The sequence below is a fragment of the Balaenoptera physalus genome, assembly GCF_965194825.1.
Source record: "Balaenoptera physalus genome assembly, chromosome: 16".
Lineage (NCBI taxonomy): Eukaryota > Metazoa > Chordata > Mammalia > Artiodactyla > Balaenopteridae > Balaenoptera > Balaenoptera physalus.
In genome coordinates, this window is record NC_138898.1 from 54,514,819 (window position 1) to 54,531,528 (window position 16,710).

Genomic DNA, 16,710 nt, shown 5'->3' on the forward strand with positions numbered 1-16,710 from the left:
TTCTTTTTGGGTAATGAAAATGTTCTAAAAATCTATTGTGGTAATAGATGCACAGTTCTGTGACTACCCTAAAGGCCATTGAATTATACACTTTAAATGAGTGAATTGTATTATAAACGAATTATATACCAACAGCTGTTTGTTTGTTTTCTTTTAAAGGATCTCTCTGTATGTTGCATTGAGAATAGACATGGGGATGGGGAGGGGCCAAAGTTGGAAGTAAGAATTCCAGGAAGGACCCTTAAGCTAGGTGGTAGTGGCTTGGTCCAGTGCTAACAATGGAGATGGTAAAAAGCCATTGGATTCTAGATGTATTTTGAGGCCAACCAGATATCCCAATGAACTGGAAGCAGGGTGAGTGAAAAAGAGAGGGGTTAAAGATGACTCCAAATTTTATTCTGAGCAACTGGAGGATCGGAGTTGCTGTTAACTGAGATGGAGAGCTCTGGCTGAATGTGAAGCAGTTTGGGAGAGAATGTTCGGACTTGGATCTCAACATACCCATCTAGGTCTCAGTAGACACACTTTTTCAGGTTAAAGTGGTCCCCTGTCTCATCCTTGTTTACTGAGGGTTACCCAAATGAGTGTTGAATTTTATCAAGCAGTTTTTCTAAATTTGAGATGAATATAAATTTTCTCCTTTCATCTGGTAATGCTGTGAAAGACACAAGTAGATTTTCTAATGTCAACCTTCATTCCATTCCTGGAATAAACCTTACATGATCATAATTTGATCGTGAGTTTGTTTCCCTGTTGTTGTCATTTTTAATCTACTGCTGGACTTGGTTTGTTAATATTTATTTGGGATTTTTGCATTGAGTTTTATAAATGAGATTGGCTTGTAATTTCCTCTATTCAAATTGTCCTTGTCTCATAGAATTATTTGAGCTGCATTCCTTCATTTTTTTTTTTCTTTCTGGAATAGTTTGTATGAGATAGGACACATTCATTCCTTGAGTGTTCAGTAGAATTCACCTATATGACAAATTTTTCATGTGTTTGTTGTTTTTCTATTTGTTTTTTTATGGATAGAATTTTAACTACTGAATCAAATATTATTATGGTTGTAAGTTAGTACACGTTTAAATTATTTTTCAAAAATTGCTTATTTTACCTGTTTTTTAGAATATGGGTATGAAGTTATTCACAAAGCTCTCTTATTTTTTAAAAAATCTGATATAATGTTTATTTGTGTTTTCTCTATTTTTCTGTGTATTCATCAGTCTCACCAGAGTTTTGTCTACTTAATTTTTTTTATAAAACCAATTTTTATTTGGTTTTTGATCCACTTTATTGGTTCTTTATTTTCTATTTCCTGCTTCATATTAAAAACTGTATCAACGTAAATGCCTGAACATCCCAATTAAAGGGAAGAAGTCGTCATACTGGGTGATAAAAACAAGGCACAACTATGTACTATCTACTAGAAATTTTAAAATTTATTTCAAATTTCTAATTATACTTTAGTTATAAAGACAAAGATAGCTAAAAATAGAAGGATGGGAAAAGAGCATGTAAACGCTAATCAAAAGAAAAGGTAGAGCAATATCTTATAATAACCTATAACGGAAAAGAATATGAAAAAATATATATATACACACGTGAATCACTGAATCACTTTGCTCTACACCAGAAGCTAACACAACATTGTAAATCAACTATACTTCAATAAATTAATTTTCAAAAACGAAAAACTAGAGTGACTATATTAATATCAGACAAAGTAGGTTTCAGAACCAGGAATATTACCAGGGATAAAGAGGAACATTTTATAGTGATAAAGAGGTCAATTAATTAAAACACATAATAAAACTAGAAGTATATGCACCATATAGCAGAGCTTCAAAACATATGAAGCAAAAAACTGATAGACCTGGAAAAATAAATAGAAAAATCCAGTTAGACTTGGAGATTTCAACATTCATTTGTCAGTAATTGATAGAGCAAGTACACAGAGGCTCAATATGGATATAGACTTAAATACCATGACCAACCAACTTGACTAAATTAACATTTATAGAACACTGTACCTAACAACTGTAGAACACATGTTTTTTTTTTTTTTTGGCTGCGTTGGGTCTTCGTTGCTGAGCGCAGGCTTTCTCTGGTTGCGACGAGCGGGAGCTACTCTTGGTTGCGTTGCGCGGGCTTCTCATTGCGGTGGCTCCTCATTGCGGAGCACAGGCTCTAGGCACACGGGCTTCAGTAGTTGTGGCACGCGGGCTCAGTAGTGGTGGCTCGCGGACTCTAGAGCACAGGCTCAGTAGTCGTGGCGCACGGGCTTAGTTGCTCTGCAGCATGTGGGATCTTCCCGGACCAGGGCCCGAACCCTTGTCCCCTGCATTGGCAGGCGGATTCTTAACCACTGCGCCACCAGGGAAGCCCTACATGTTTTTTTTTTGTTTTTGTTTTTGTTTTTTTTTTAAATGAGGACACCTCTCTTTTTTTTTTTTTTTTAAAGAAATTCGCGTTCTTTTATTTATTTATTTATGACTGTACTGGGTCTTCGTTTCTGTGCGAGGGCTTTCTCCAGCTGTGGCAAGTGGGGACCACTCTTCATCGCGGTGCACGGGCCTCTCACCATCACGGCCTCTCTCGTTGTGGAGCACAGGCTCCAGATGCGCAGGCTCAGTAATTGTGGCTCACGGGCCCAGGTGCTCCGTGGCATGTGGGATCTTCCCAGACCAGGGCTCGAACCCGTGTCCCCTGCATTGGCAGGCAGACTCCCAACCACTGCGCCACCAGGGAAGCCCCCTACATGTTGTTTTAAAACGCCCATGAGGGCCCGCGAGCCACCACTACTGAAGCCCGCGTGCCACAACTACTGAAGCCTGCTCGCCCAGAGCCTGTGCTCCGCAACAAGAGAAGCCACTGCAATGAGAAGCCTGCGCACCGCAATGAAGAGTAGCCCCCGCTCGCCGCAACCAGAGAAAGCCTGCGCGCAGCAACGAAGACCCAACGCAGCCAAAAATAAAAATAAACAAAATAAATAAAATTATTAAAAAAAGTAAAAATAAAACATCCATGAAACATTCACCCAGATAGCCCATATTCTGGGTCATAAAACAAGTTTGAATAAGAATAAGAGGATTTAAATCATATAAAGTATGTTTCCTGACCATCATCGAAACTAGAAATAAATAACAGAAAGATATCTGGAAAAAAACAAATGTTTGTAAATTAAATAACACAATCCTAAATAACCTATTGTTTCAAAGAAGAAATAACAGGGATATTGGAAATGTTTTGCACTGAGTGAAAATAAAATCATAACATATCAAAATGTGTGGAATGTACCTAAAGCAGTGCTTAGAAAAACTTTTAGCATTAAGTGCTTACATTAAAAAAGAGAAAAAAGGTCCTAAATCAATGAATTAAGTTTACACATTTAGACACTAGAAACAAAAGAGCAAATTAATACCAAAATAAGCAGAAAGAACGAAATAAAATAAAGATAAGAGTGGAAATCGGGACTTCCCTGGGGGCACAGTGGTTAAGAATCCGTCTGCCAATGCAGGGGACACGGGTTCAATCCCTGGTCCAGGAAGATCCCACATGCCACGGAGCAACTAAGCCCATGTGCCGCAACTACTGAGCCTGCACTCTAGAGCCTGCTAGCCACAACTACTGAGCCTGCATGCCACAACTACTGAGTCTGCGCGCCTAGAGTCCATGCTCCACAACAAGAGAAGCCACCGCAATGAGAACCTTGCACACTGCAATGAAGAGTAGCCCCTGCTCACCGCAGCAGAGAAAGCCCATGCACAGCAACAAAGACCCAATGCAGCAAAAAAAAAAAAAAAAAAAAGAGTGGAAATCAATGAAAGAAAACAGAAATACAACTGAGAAAATCAATGACACAAAAAGCTGGTTCTTTGAAAATATCAATAAAATTGATAAACTTCTAGAAAAAAGTTAAAATTTCCAATATCAGGAATTAAAGAGGAGAAACCAAACATACCCTGGTGGAAGGGATAATAAAAGAATATTATGAACAACTTTATGACAACAAGTCCAAAAACTTAGATGAAATGGACGAATTCCTTGACACAAACTACCGAAGGTCCCTCAACGTGAGATAGACTTAACTTCTATGTCTATTAAAGACATTACATTTGTAGTTAAAAACTTTCCAGCAAAGAACATTCCAGGCCCAGGTGTCCTTACTCATGAATTTGACCAAACATTTAAAGGAAAACAAAAACAAAAACACGAATCGTACACAAGGTTTTCCAGAAAACAGATGAGGAGGTCATTTCATTTTATGAGGTCTGCATTCCTCTACACTAGTATCAGGCAAAGATTACCAAAAAACTGGCAGGCCAATATTTGTAATGAACATAGACACAAAAAACAAATGTAATACATCATGACCAAGTGGGGAATGCCAGGTTTAACATTTGAAAATGAATCACTGCAATTAACATGTTAGCTGACTGTAGTGGACCTGAAAAGGTCTCCCTAAAAGATGTCCACGTCTAATCCCTGGGACCTGTAACAGTAACCTTATTTGGAAGAAGGGTCTTTGCAGATGTGATTAAGTTAAGGAACTTGAGATGAAGAGATAATCCTGGATTATTCAGGTAGACCCTACATCCAATGACAAGTGTCCTTATAAGAGAAAGACAGAGGGATATTTGAGACACACATAAGAGGAGACACAGACGTACAGGAAATTGGTGCCAAGACAGAGACAGAGATTTGATTGACGCAGCTACAAGCCAAGGAACCCCTGGGGCAACCAGAAGCTGGAAGAAGCAAGGAATGGATCCTTCCCTAGAACCTTTGGAGGGAGTGCAGCCTTGCTGACATCTTGATTCGAGACTTCTGGTCTTCAGAGCTATGAGAGAACAAATTTCTGTTGTTTTAAGCCACCAAGCTTGTGGTAACTTGTTACGGCAGCCCCAGGAAACTCATACACTGACTAAAAAAGAAAAACCTTATGACCATCTCTTTTGATGCAAAAAAAATAATTGACAAAATTCAATACCTATTCATGATTTTTAAAAAAAGAAAAGAAAGGGACTTCCCTGGTGACGCAGTGGTTAAGAATCCACCTGCCGATGCAGGGGACACGGGTTGGAGCCCTGGGCCGGGAAGATCCCACATGCCACAGAGCAACTAAGCCCGTGTGCCACAACTACTGAGCCTGCGCTCTAGAGCCTGCAAGCCACAACTACTGACCCCGAGTGCCACAACTACTGAAGCCCATGTGCCTAGAGCCCGTGTTCCACAACAAGAGAAGCCACCACAATGAGAAGCCCACACACCACAACGAAGAGCAGCCCCCGCCCACCGCAGCTAGAGAAAGCCCGCACGCAGCAACGAAGACCCAATGCAGCCAAAAATAAATAAATAAATAAATAAATAAATAAATTTTTAAAAAAGAAAAGAAAAAGAAGAACTCCCAGCAAACTAGAATAGTTTGATAGTTGCCTGATAAGAGGCAACTACAGAAAACCTACAGCTAATATCACATTTAGTGGTGAAAGATTGAATTATTTTCCCCCTTAGATTACAAACAAGGCAAAGATGTTCACTTTCACCCATCTTATTTAAGACTTTAATGGAGGTCCTATCCAGTGCAACAAAGCATAGACAGGAAATGAAATGCAAACTTTACTTCTTAAAGGAAGAAATAAAACTATTCAGAGATGACATAATTGTTTCTATACAGAATCCTAAGGAATCTAAAAAAAAAACTACTAGAACTAATATGTGAGTCTATCAGGGTTACAGGATACAAGGTCAATATATAAAAATCAATAGTATTTCTCTATACTAGTAATAAAAAATTGGAAATTGATATTAACAATAACATTTAAAATAGCATTATCATATGAAATATTTAGGAATTAACAAAAGATGTGCAAGACACATACCCTGTAAACCACAAAACATTTCTGAAAAAATTAAAGACCCAAATAAATGAGGAGAGATACTTCTGTGATCCGAATGTGTCCCCCTAAAATTCATATGTTGAAATCCCAATTCCCAATGTGATGGTATGAGGAGGTGGGGCCTTTAGGAGGGTGATTAGGTCATGAGGGTAGCAACCTCATAAATGGGATTAGTGTCCTTATAAAAGAGACCGCAGGGACTTCCCTAGTGGTCCAGTGGGTAAGACTCCACGCTCCCAATTCATGGGGCCCGTTCGATCCCTGGTCGGGGAACTAGATCTCGCATGCATGCTGCAACTAAGACCCAGCGCAGCCAAAATAAATAAATAAATAAATAAATAAATAAATAAATAAATAAAATATTTAAAAAATAAAAGAGACCTCAGAGAGCTCCCTCGCCCCTTTCTTTGTGTGAGGATACAATAAGTCTGCAACTAGAAGAGGTCCCTTGCCCAACAGTGCTGGCACCCTGATCTCAGACTTCCAGCCTCCAGAACTGTGAGAAATAAATTTCTGTTGTTTATAAGCCACTCAATCTGTGATTTTTTTTTTTGTTATAGCAACCTTAATGACAAATACCATGTTCAAGAATTAGAATATTCAATTTTGCTAACATGTCAATTTTCCCCAAATTGAGCTATGTATTCAATGCAACCCCAGCAGGACTTTTAAAAAGGAACTCATAAGCTGTGTAAAAAATGTATATGGAAAAGTAAGGGGACCTAGTATCACCAAAATGTCATTCTGGCCACTGGGCATAGAAGGGATGGTAGGGACAAGAGAAGAAGGAAGGGCAGTTAGGAGACAATTGCTAACAACCCAGGCTAGAAACTATGGGAACAGTGGAAATGAAGATGGAGAAACATGGGCAGTTTTGAGAGCGGTTAAGGAGATAAATACCAAGAGATTTTGGAGATTAAGCATGGAAGTAGGGGGGATCAAGAATGGCTCCCAGATCTCTTATTTGGGAAAATGAGTGGATGGTGGAGATATTCATTATGATCGGGGACACAAGAAAACTAGTTTTGAGAAGGGAAATAATGATGTCAGTTTAGGGCATAATAAGTTAAAGGATCCTTTGACATCAATAAAAGGACACATCCAGCAGGAAGCTGCATACATAGGAGATACTCTGGGCTGGACGTGCACATTCAGGAGTTATCAGCAAAGAGATGGCAACTGAATACAGAAGTGGATGAAATATCCCAGGAGGTGTGTAGAGCAGGAACAGGGGACCCAAGGTCAACGCATGGAAGTGTTCTAAGCATGTGGAGAATGAGCTTAATGGGGATAAAGTATTAGGAGAAACTAGTTTGGAAGTTACAGCTTTAGTCTTGGTGCTATGGTGGCTTAAGACTAAGGCAGAGGGAGTGAAGTAGAGACACTTGTATTGATTCCAGTGATATTTAGGGCTTCTATTCAGGTATGGGCAAGGAGCTCCTATTGGATCAACCCTTCTGCAGATCACTACTGCAAATTCTGGACCAAACATTAAAAAAAAGCACCTACTTAAAGGCCCTGGAAGGAAACCAAAAACAATACTGGAGGGGCATCAACACTTGAAAGAATGGAACTGCATTAGATATTTCACATTTTTATGGTTTCTAGCCTGAGGGAAGGCTGCAGTAACCACCATTCCAGATGGTTAAAATTCCAATAGAAAACTCATAGCTCTATTGGTTTGAGGAACCAGGGGATGATTTGTGACAAGCACAGCTGCTGGAAAGGAAGGAGAGAAAACTTGGAAAGAACAGAAACAGAGATGAAGTGCTCCAAATTCTGCGTATAAACTGCCCAAATCTTTGGCTGACTCATAAATAATGCATGCATTGGCACCAAGCTAAGGCTAAAGGAACTGACCTGAGGTTTCAGCTGCTGCCCACTATGGGGAAGACAGAGTTTGCAAACAGGATCCAGCCAAGTTAAATGCTGGCTTAAAAAAAATCAACACTGTTCAGAGGAAGATAACAGGATTCAGAGTCCCTGCAATATATCATTCACAAACCAATCATACTAGACATACAAAGACATAGGAAAATGTGGCCCACTCTCAAAAGAAAAGACAATCAATGGAGGCTGAACCCCAAGATAAACAAGACATTAGAACTAGAAGACAAGGGTGCCATAGCAATTATTATAACTTGTATTGGCCATATAGGGCTGCTGTAACAACATACCACAGACTGGATGGTTTTACTATTGAAATTTATTTTCTTACAATTCCAGAGGCTGGAAATCCAAGATCAAGGTGCCAGTGGGGTTGGTTTCTCATGAAGCCTCTCTCTTTGGCTTGCAGATAGCCACTTTATCTTTGCTGTGTCCTCACAAGTCCTTTTCCCTGTTCATGCACATACCTGATGTCTCTTTCTTTTCTTGTAAGGACTCCAGTCCTATGGGATTAGGGCCTCATTTAACCTTAATTACCTCTTTAAAGGTCTTATCTCTAAACACAGTCAGAGTTGGGAGTTAGAGCTTTAACATATGAATTAGGGGGGGCAGAATTCAGTCCATAAAATAATTGTTCTCAAGGACAATATGTATATAAAGATATATAGATATATAGATATAGATAGATACTTATAGTATATGTAGATATATAAACACACACATTTAGGATATAGGATATCTCAGGACAGACGACAGGTACAGAAACCAAAAAAAAGAACCAAATGGAAATTCTAAATATAATTTAATTAAAAATTCATTGGATGGGCTTGAGAGCAGATCAAACACTGTAGAAGAAAAGATCAGTAAACTAGAAGATGGGACAATAAAACTATCCAAACTGAAGCTTAGAGAGAAAAAAAAAAAAGCATGAAAAATAGCCTCAATGACTTGTGGGACAAGATCAAATGGTCTAACGTGAGTAATTGGAGTCCTAGAAGGAAAGGAAAGAGAGGATGGACAGATAAAATTTTTGAAGAAATAATGAATGGAATTTTCCCATATTTGGTGACATACTCATAGATTCAAGAAACTCAGAAAAACCCAAGCTGTATAAACACAAAGAAAACTACGTCCAGGCATTTCAAACTGCTGAAAACCAAAGATAAAGAGACAGTCTTGAAAGCAGACAAAGAAAAGTGACACAATAGATACAGGGCAACAAGAATCTGGATGATACTGACTTCTCATCAGAAACAATGGAGGCCAGAGCACAATGGAACAACATCTTTAAATTTTTAAGAGGAAAAAAAAAATCAATCAACTCCAATTCTGTACCCAGTGAAAATCTCCTTCAACATTTAAGGTGAAATAAAGACATTTTCAGATAAAACTAAGAGAATCTATTGCCAGCAAAACTTTGCTATAGAAATGCTAAAGGACTATCTTCAGACTAAAGAGAAACTATATCTCCTGGAAAATTGAATTTTCAGGAAGAAATGAATGACATTGAAAATGGTATATATATGGGCAAATATAAAAGAATATTTTTCCTCTTAATTCCATTTAAATACATATAAATGTTTGAAGCAAAATTTAAAGGGTTGGCTTGATTGTAAAGTTTACAATGGGTGAAGATATAGCATATATGAAAACTACAGCATAAAGGATGGGGGAAGGGAGTAAATGGACCTGTATAGCTACAAGGTTTCTACATTTTGGGAGCAGTAGCATAAGATTAACTTTAAATAGATTGGGAAAAATTAAGGATGCACAATGCAATCCCTAGAGCAATTACTAAAGAAATACGGCACAGAGATATTGCTAAAAATATTCAATTAATAGGAAAAAGGCAGGAAAGGAGAAACACTGGAACAAAAATAGAAAGGGCAAACATAAATCAAATGGTAAAATGATAAACCTAAATCCAACCATAGAAATAAGTACATTATATGTCAATGAACTGAACACTCCAATTAAAAGGCAAAAGTGGTCAGAGATTATCATACTAAGTGAAGTAAGTCAGACAGAGAAAGACAAATATCATATGACCTCACTCACATGTAGAATTTAAAAAATGATACAAATGAACTTATTTACAAAACAGAAACATACTCACAGACATAGAAAACAAACTTATGGTTATCAAATGGGAAAGGGGGGAGGGATAAATTAGGAGGTTGGGATTAACATATACAGACTACTATATACAAAATAGATAATCAACAAGGACCTACTGTATAGCACAGGGAACTCTACTCAGTATTCTGTAATAACCTATATGAGAAAAGAATCTAAAAAAGAATAGATATATGTATATGTATAACTAAATCACTTTGCTGCACATCTGAAACTAACACAACATTGTAAATCAAGTCTACTCCAATATAAAATAAAAATGAAAAAAAAAATTCTACAGTTTATAAATTTAAAAAAAGAGGCAAAAGTAATCAGAATGGCTTTTTTAAAAAAGCAAAACCCAATTATACGCGGTCTGCAAAAGCTTGACTTTAAATAAAAAGACACAGGTTGAAATTAAGTGGATGGAAAAAGATATATCGTACCAGCAAAGGGACATAGGCTGCAGCAGTTACATTAATATCAGATAAACTGACTTCAAGATACAAATATTACCAGAAAAAAGAGGACACTTCATAATGATTAAAGGGTCAACTCATTGGGAAGGCATAAAAATCATAAATACGTGAACATCCACTTAAGACTTCCATTTGAAGATGCAAAACCAAACATATGTATTTAGCTCCACTCCCTCAAACACCCTACTAAAATACTAAAATATATATTGCATTATTAAAGAAAACCCCATACCTACAAAAGGTATAATGATTTCCTACTCACCCATTACCTAGATTTAACATTTATTCATGTCATTCTATATTCATTTCTCCCCCCACCACAAAGTATCTTAAAATAAATTTAGTTTTTTAAAATTTTAAGTGGGTGTATTTTACCCAATAAAGGAATTTGTAAAAAATTAAAAATGTATAAATTCAATAAAATTTTTAGAAGAAAAACAGGAGAAAATGTTTGTGATCTTGGGTTAGTCAAAGAGTTCTTATATATGACAACAAAAGCACAATACATAAAAGAAAAAAATGATCAATTGGACCTCATTAAAATGCAAATCTTTTGTTCTTCAAAAGACACCATAAAGAAAACAGACAGGCAGATAACATACTGGGAGAAAATATATCCAAAATACATTTATGTTAAAGAACTTATATTCAAATAAAAAAAATTAGAAATAAAATAAGATAAAAACAAAAGAAAAAAAGGAAAATAAAAAAGAACTTGTATCCAGAATATACAAAGAATTCTTACAACTAAATAAGAAGACAAACAATCCAATTAAAACTGGGAAAAAGATTTAATTAAATATTTTACCAAAGAAAATATACAAATAACAAGTGAGTATATGAAAAAATGCTCAAAACCATTAATCATTAGGGAAATGCAAATTAAAGCCACAATGAGATAAAACTTCATACCCATTACTGATGTCTACGGTAGAAAACAAACAAAAAAACCCAAACAATAACACATGGTGGCAAGGATGTAGAGAAATAGGACTCATGCATTGCTGGTGTGACTATAAAGTGGTGCAGCCACCTTGGAAAAACAGTTTGGCAATTTCATATAAAATTAAACATATTCTTAGGGGCTTCCCCGGTGGCGCAGTGGTTGAGAGTCTGCCTGCCGATGCAGGGGACACGGGTTCGAGCCCTGGTCTGGGAGGATCCCACATGCCGCGGAGCAACTAGGCCCGTGAGCCACAACTGCTGAGCCTGTGCGTCTGGAGCCTGTGCTCCGCAACGAGAGGCCATTATAGTGAGAGGCCCACGCACCGCAATGAAGAGTGGCCCCCGCTTGCCGCAACTAGAGAGAGCCCTCGCACAGAAACGAAGACCCCACACAGCCAAAAATAAATAAATAAATTTATAAAAAAAAAAAAAAAAAAAAATTAAACATATTCTTAGATGTGACACCAGAAGCACAAGCAACAAAAGAAAAAAAAACAGGTAAATTGGACTTTATCAAAATGCAAAACTTTTATGTATAAAGAACACTATCAACAGAGTGAAAGGCAACCCTCAGATTAGGAGAAAATATGTGCAAATCATTTATCTGATAAGTGATTAATATCCAGAATATATAAAGAAATCCTGAAACTCAACAGCAACAAAACAGACAACCCAATAAAGAAATAGGCAAAGGATTGGAAGAGACATTTCTCCAAAGAAAATATACAAATAGCCAATAAACACATGAAAAGATGCTCACTAGCATTAGAAATTAGGGAAATGCAAATCAAAACCACAATAAGATACCACATCACAACCCTTACGATGAAATATATATATATTTCACACAACAGCGTATATACACAGTCAAATAAACTAAAAAGTAAAATATGTTCTATCCTCCTACCTTAACAAGTATACCTTCAGAACTACCTGGAAGGCCAGGTTCTGATATAAAATACTCAGACTCTCTGGAGTTCTGCTCCAGAACGTGGAGGTGTGGGGATTTCTGGCCCCTGCTGACATCCCCTCACCCACTCTCTTTTTCTTCCAGCTCTTGATTCATCCCACACCACGAGGGGCTTCATGTGCATGCACGTGGGCACTCCAAGCTCCAACCCTGTATCCCACAAAAGGGTGTTTCTGGGCCACTCCATAGGCATAAAGTTGTGAACAATTTGTAGTGTGCTCTGTCCCCAGGACAGATCTAGAGAAGATGCCTGCATGGGTCCTGGAAATGGACTTTGAGCTATTTGGGCAAGGAATTCCAGGTTTCCAGGTATGTACCTAGGTTACTATCAGGGCATGGGCTCTGAGTTGCCCAGTGTGACTTCAGAGTGCAAGGTGAAGGCCAATCAGAGTAAGAGTGGATACTGATGGGATCACAGCATCCCTTGATGGAGAGCAGGCCAGCCCCATAAAGACATTCCCATGACCAGCACCGTGTTGCCCATGTACGAAGTGGCGCCACAGCTCTGAATGGTGATGATGAATTCAGACAGCTGATGCCCACTGAGCGCTTACTGTGTGCCAAGACAGAGCCTAGCGCTTTCCACACCTTATCTGGTTTAATCCTCTCAACAGCCCTGGGAAGTAGATGTTATTCCCATTGTTCCCATTTTACAAACAGAGCACCCAAAGCTTGGAAACTTATTCAAGGGCAGGCCCAGCTGACCGGAAGTCAGAGCATCTGGTCCCATTACTGCAGAGAGGCAGCTCCTCAGGGGTGTGAATCTGATCTTAATTGCAGAGCTGGGAGTGACCAAACAAGTTCTATCACATACCATCCCCCACCCCCCCACCCCGCAATGCCCTCTCGCTCTTGGAAGACTCCACAAGCACCTCCTGCTGCTGGACGGAGGGCAGGAAGAGGAAGAGCCCAGCCCCACTCTGCTGAGCACCTGAGGTCCGCTGGGTGGGTTGGTCCCTCCGGCCTTGAGCCAGTCCTGACCCAGACCACATTGCTGGGCAGCATCTGAACTCGTGCTTGTGTTTGAAGCTGGGTGTTTCCCTGCCCCAGTAGGGAAATCTTAGCTTGGGGCCTAGGCTGGGCCCATGGCTGGACTGAGACATTTTTGGAAACGTAAGTTCAAGCTAATGGGTCTGGCCCCACCAGAAGCTAGTTGCAGAGTCCAAGAAACTTCTGGAAAAGTCCCCCTCGGCAGCATGGCACCAGAGGAAGAACTCAGGCTCTGGAGACCTAGGCTCTAATCCCACGCCTGCCACTTCCTATAGTGTGACACAGGGAAAGTTCATTAAAGATTCCCAATCTGGGAATGTAAGTTGGTGCAGCCACTATGGAAAACAGTATGGAGGTTCCTCAGAAAACTAAAAATAGAATTACCATATGATCCAGCAATCCCTTCCTGGGCATATACCGGACAAAACTATAATTCAAAAAGATACATGCACCCCTATGTTCGGAGCAGCTCTATTCACAATAGCCAAGACATGGAAACAACCTAAATGTCCATCGACAGATAAATAGATAAAGAAGATGTCATACATATATACAATGGAATATTACTCAGCCATAAAACAGAACAAAATAATGCCAATTGCAGCAACATGGGTACAACTAGAGATTATCACACTAAGTGAAGTTAAGTCAGAAAGAGAAAGACAAATACCATATGATATCACTTATATGTGGAATCTAAAATATGGCACAAATGAACCTATCTACAAAACAGAAACAGACTCACAGACACAGAGAACAGACTTGTGGTTGCCAAGGAGGAGGGGGGTGGGGAGAGGGAAAGATTGGGAGTTTGGGATTAGCAGATGTAAACTATTATATATAGGATGGATAAACAACAAGGTTCTACTATATAGCATAGGGAACTATATTCAAAATCCTGTGATAAACCATAATGGAAAAGAATATTTTTAAAAAAAGAATGTATATGTGTATAACTGAGTCACTTTGCTGTACAGCAGAGACTGGCACAACACTGTAAATCAACTATACTTCAATTTTTTAAAAATTAAAAAAAAAAAAAAAGATTCCCAACCTGGGACGGGAGTGAACATGTCTACTGTGGTGGTTTTAAAATACGTCTGCAGGGCTTCCCTGGTGCTGCAGTGGTCAAGAATTTGCTTGCCAATGCAGGGGACACAGGTTCAATCCCTGGTCCGGGAAGATCCCACATGCCATGGAGCAACTAAGCCCGTGTGCCACAATTACTGAGCCTGCGCTCTAGAGCCCATGCACCACAACTACTGAGCTTGCGCTCTAAAGCCCGTGAGCCACAACTACTGAGCCCGTGTGCCACAACTACTGAGCCCATGTACTGAAGCCCATGTGCCTAGAGCCCATGATCCATAACAAGAGAAGCCACTGCAATGAGAAGCCTGTGCACCACAACGAAGAGTAGCCCCCACTCTCTGCAACTAGAGAAAGCCTGCACACAGCAATGAAGACCCAACGCAGCCAAAAATAAATAAATAAAATTTAAAAATAATAATAAAATAAAATATGTCTGCAAATCCCTTGATATTCTTCCCTTCAAGAGGTGGACCCTAGTTCCCCTCCCCTTGAGTGTGGGCTGGACTTAGTGACTGGCTTCCAACTAATAAAATGAAGCAGAAGTACTGGCGCATGACCTCGGAGACCTGGTCTTAAAAGGCACCATGGCTTCCTGCCTGCTCCCTCTCTTGCCCTTGCATCTCTCCCTCTAGTGGGAGCCAGCTGCCATGTCAGGAAGAGAGGCACACTGGTGAAGGACTGAGGTCTCCAGCCAACAGCCATATGAGGGCACCATCTTGGAAGAGGACCCTCCCGCCCCAGTCCAGCCTTCAGATGGCAGCAGCCCCGGACAACATCTTGACCACAACCTCATGAAAGACCCTGAGCCAGAACCACCTAGTGAAGCTGCTCCTGAATTTCTGACCCATGGAAATGGTGACATAATCAATGTTTGGTGCTTTTAGCCAGTACATTGGGGGTATTTTGTTACACAGCAGGAGATTACAGATATATACACTCATCTCAAGTATTTGTCAGGATTCACTGGGATAACAGACACGAAGTGCCAGATGCCTGATGGATGCTGAGTCTGATTAGCTCCTTTCCATTCTGTGGTCTTGGCAGTCCCTTCCCCGTGGGGCTAAGGTTTGGACTGTGGGTTATGCCCACTCAGGGGCCAGCCCTCCAGCAGGTTCCTGGCTTCTTTCCCTTTCCCCGCCCAGCAGGCCTCCCGGCCATGCCCACAATAGACACTGTCACACTGGAGGAGGACTGCTCTCTCTTTTATACAGAGGATCAAACAAATTGGTTGGCATCCAGTTCAATCCAAATCCTGTGTCAATACTACGTACCAGCCTCGCCCCCCAGGTTCACCTTCCGCACAACAGCACAAGTGGGATGACCAAACTGTAAATCAGTTCACACCACTTTTTGCTTTAAACCCTCCAGCAGCTTCCCTTTACCCTTAGAGTAAAAATCCCAACTTGTTACCATAGCTACAAGACTCCTGTGATAGGCCCCACCCCCACTGTATGATCGATTATTATGCTCCAGTTTCTCATCTTCCAAATGCCATTCAAACGTGCCAAACCTCTGCACGTGGAACATTCTTCCACCAGACCTTCACAAGGCTGCCCCCTCCCCACTAGTTTGAGCTCCACTCAGTGTCCCCTCCTTAGAGCCCCACCCCAGGCCATGTCCACCACATTATCTTATTTCATCCTTTTTATCACCAGCTAAAATGACCAGTTGCCTTGCTTATTGCCTGAAGCCCACCTACTGCTGGAGAGCAGAGCTTTGCTCTGATTATTCTAGGGGCTGGAATGGTGCCCAGAACCCAAGAGACACTGGATGAAGGCTTGTGGGCCAAATGGCTTCTTGAACATCAATCAAATTCCCTTTTGAAAGCTTTGGAGGCATCTTTCTTCATGAGGAATCCTCTGGAAAATCCTTCCATAAAGGGAATGAATCACCTCCAGACTTTCTAACAGCGGGTCATACCTGCATCATAATCATCTTAATCCAGGAAGGCTCTTGTTAGGGATTTTGAAATGCCAGTGTTCTGAGAGGCAGTAAATCTTTTTCTGATTTGGTTCCAGGTAACGTACAGGGACTGGAACACCCTGATTTTTTCCCCTTGGCTGGATTTTCATGTGGATCTGCCTGGCGAGCTGTCCTTTGCAAGGAGCAGAGGTCCAAAGACCATGTGGCTCTGTGATGCAAACCTTTTCTCCACCCCCCAGGAGGGCAGGGACCGAGTAAGGGACCACCTGAAGAAGCCAGAATGTTCTGAGGTCCTGGAGGTTGGAAGAAGGGAGGGCACCCAGCATAGGGCTGAGCGGGGCGTGGCTCAGGGATAAGGACCGACTACAGGGCCACCCTCCAGCAGGTGAGATGGCCGTGGCCTCCAGGGCCA

The 16,710-nt window shown here is 40.3% G+C and overlaps 1 long non-coding RNA gene across 1 annotated transcript; it reads left to right on the forward strand.

The window, feature by feature from the left end:
• The first annotated feature begins 2,474 nt into the window (after positions 1-2,474).
• On the forward strand, positions 2,475-14,787 carry LOC309645184. Its single transcript, XR_014254782.1, has 2 exons — positions 2,475-11,482; positions 11,798-14,787. It is a non-coding gene; the product is annotated as an uncharacterized lncRNA (long non-coding RNA).
• Positions 14,788-16,710: the final 1,923 nt, after the last annotated feature.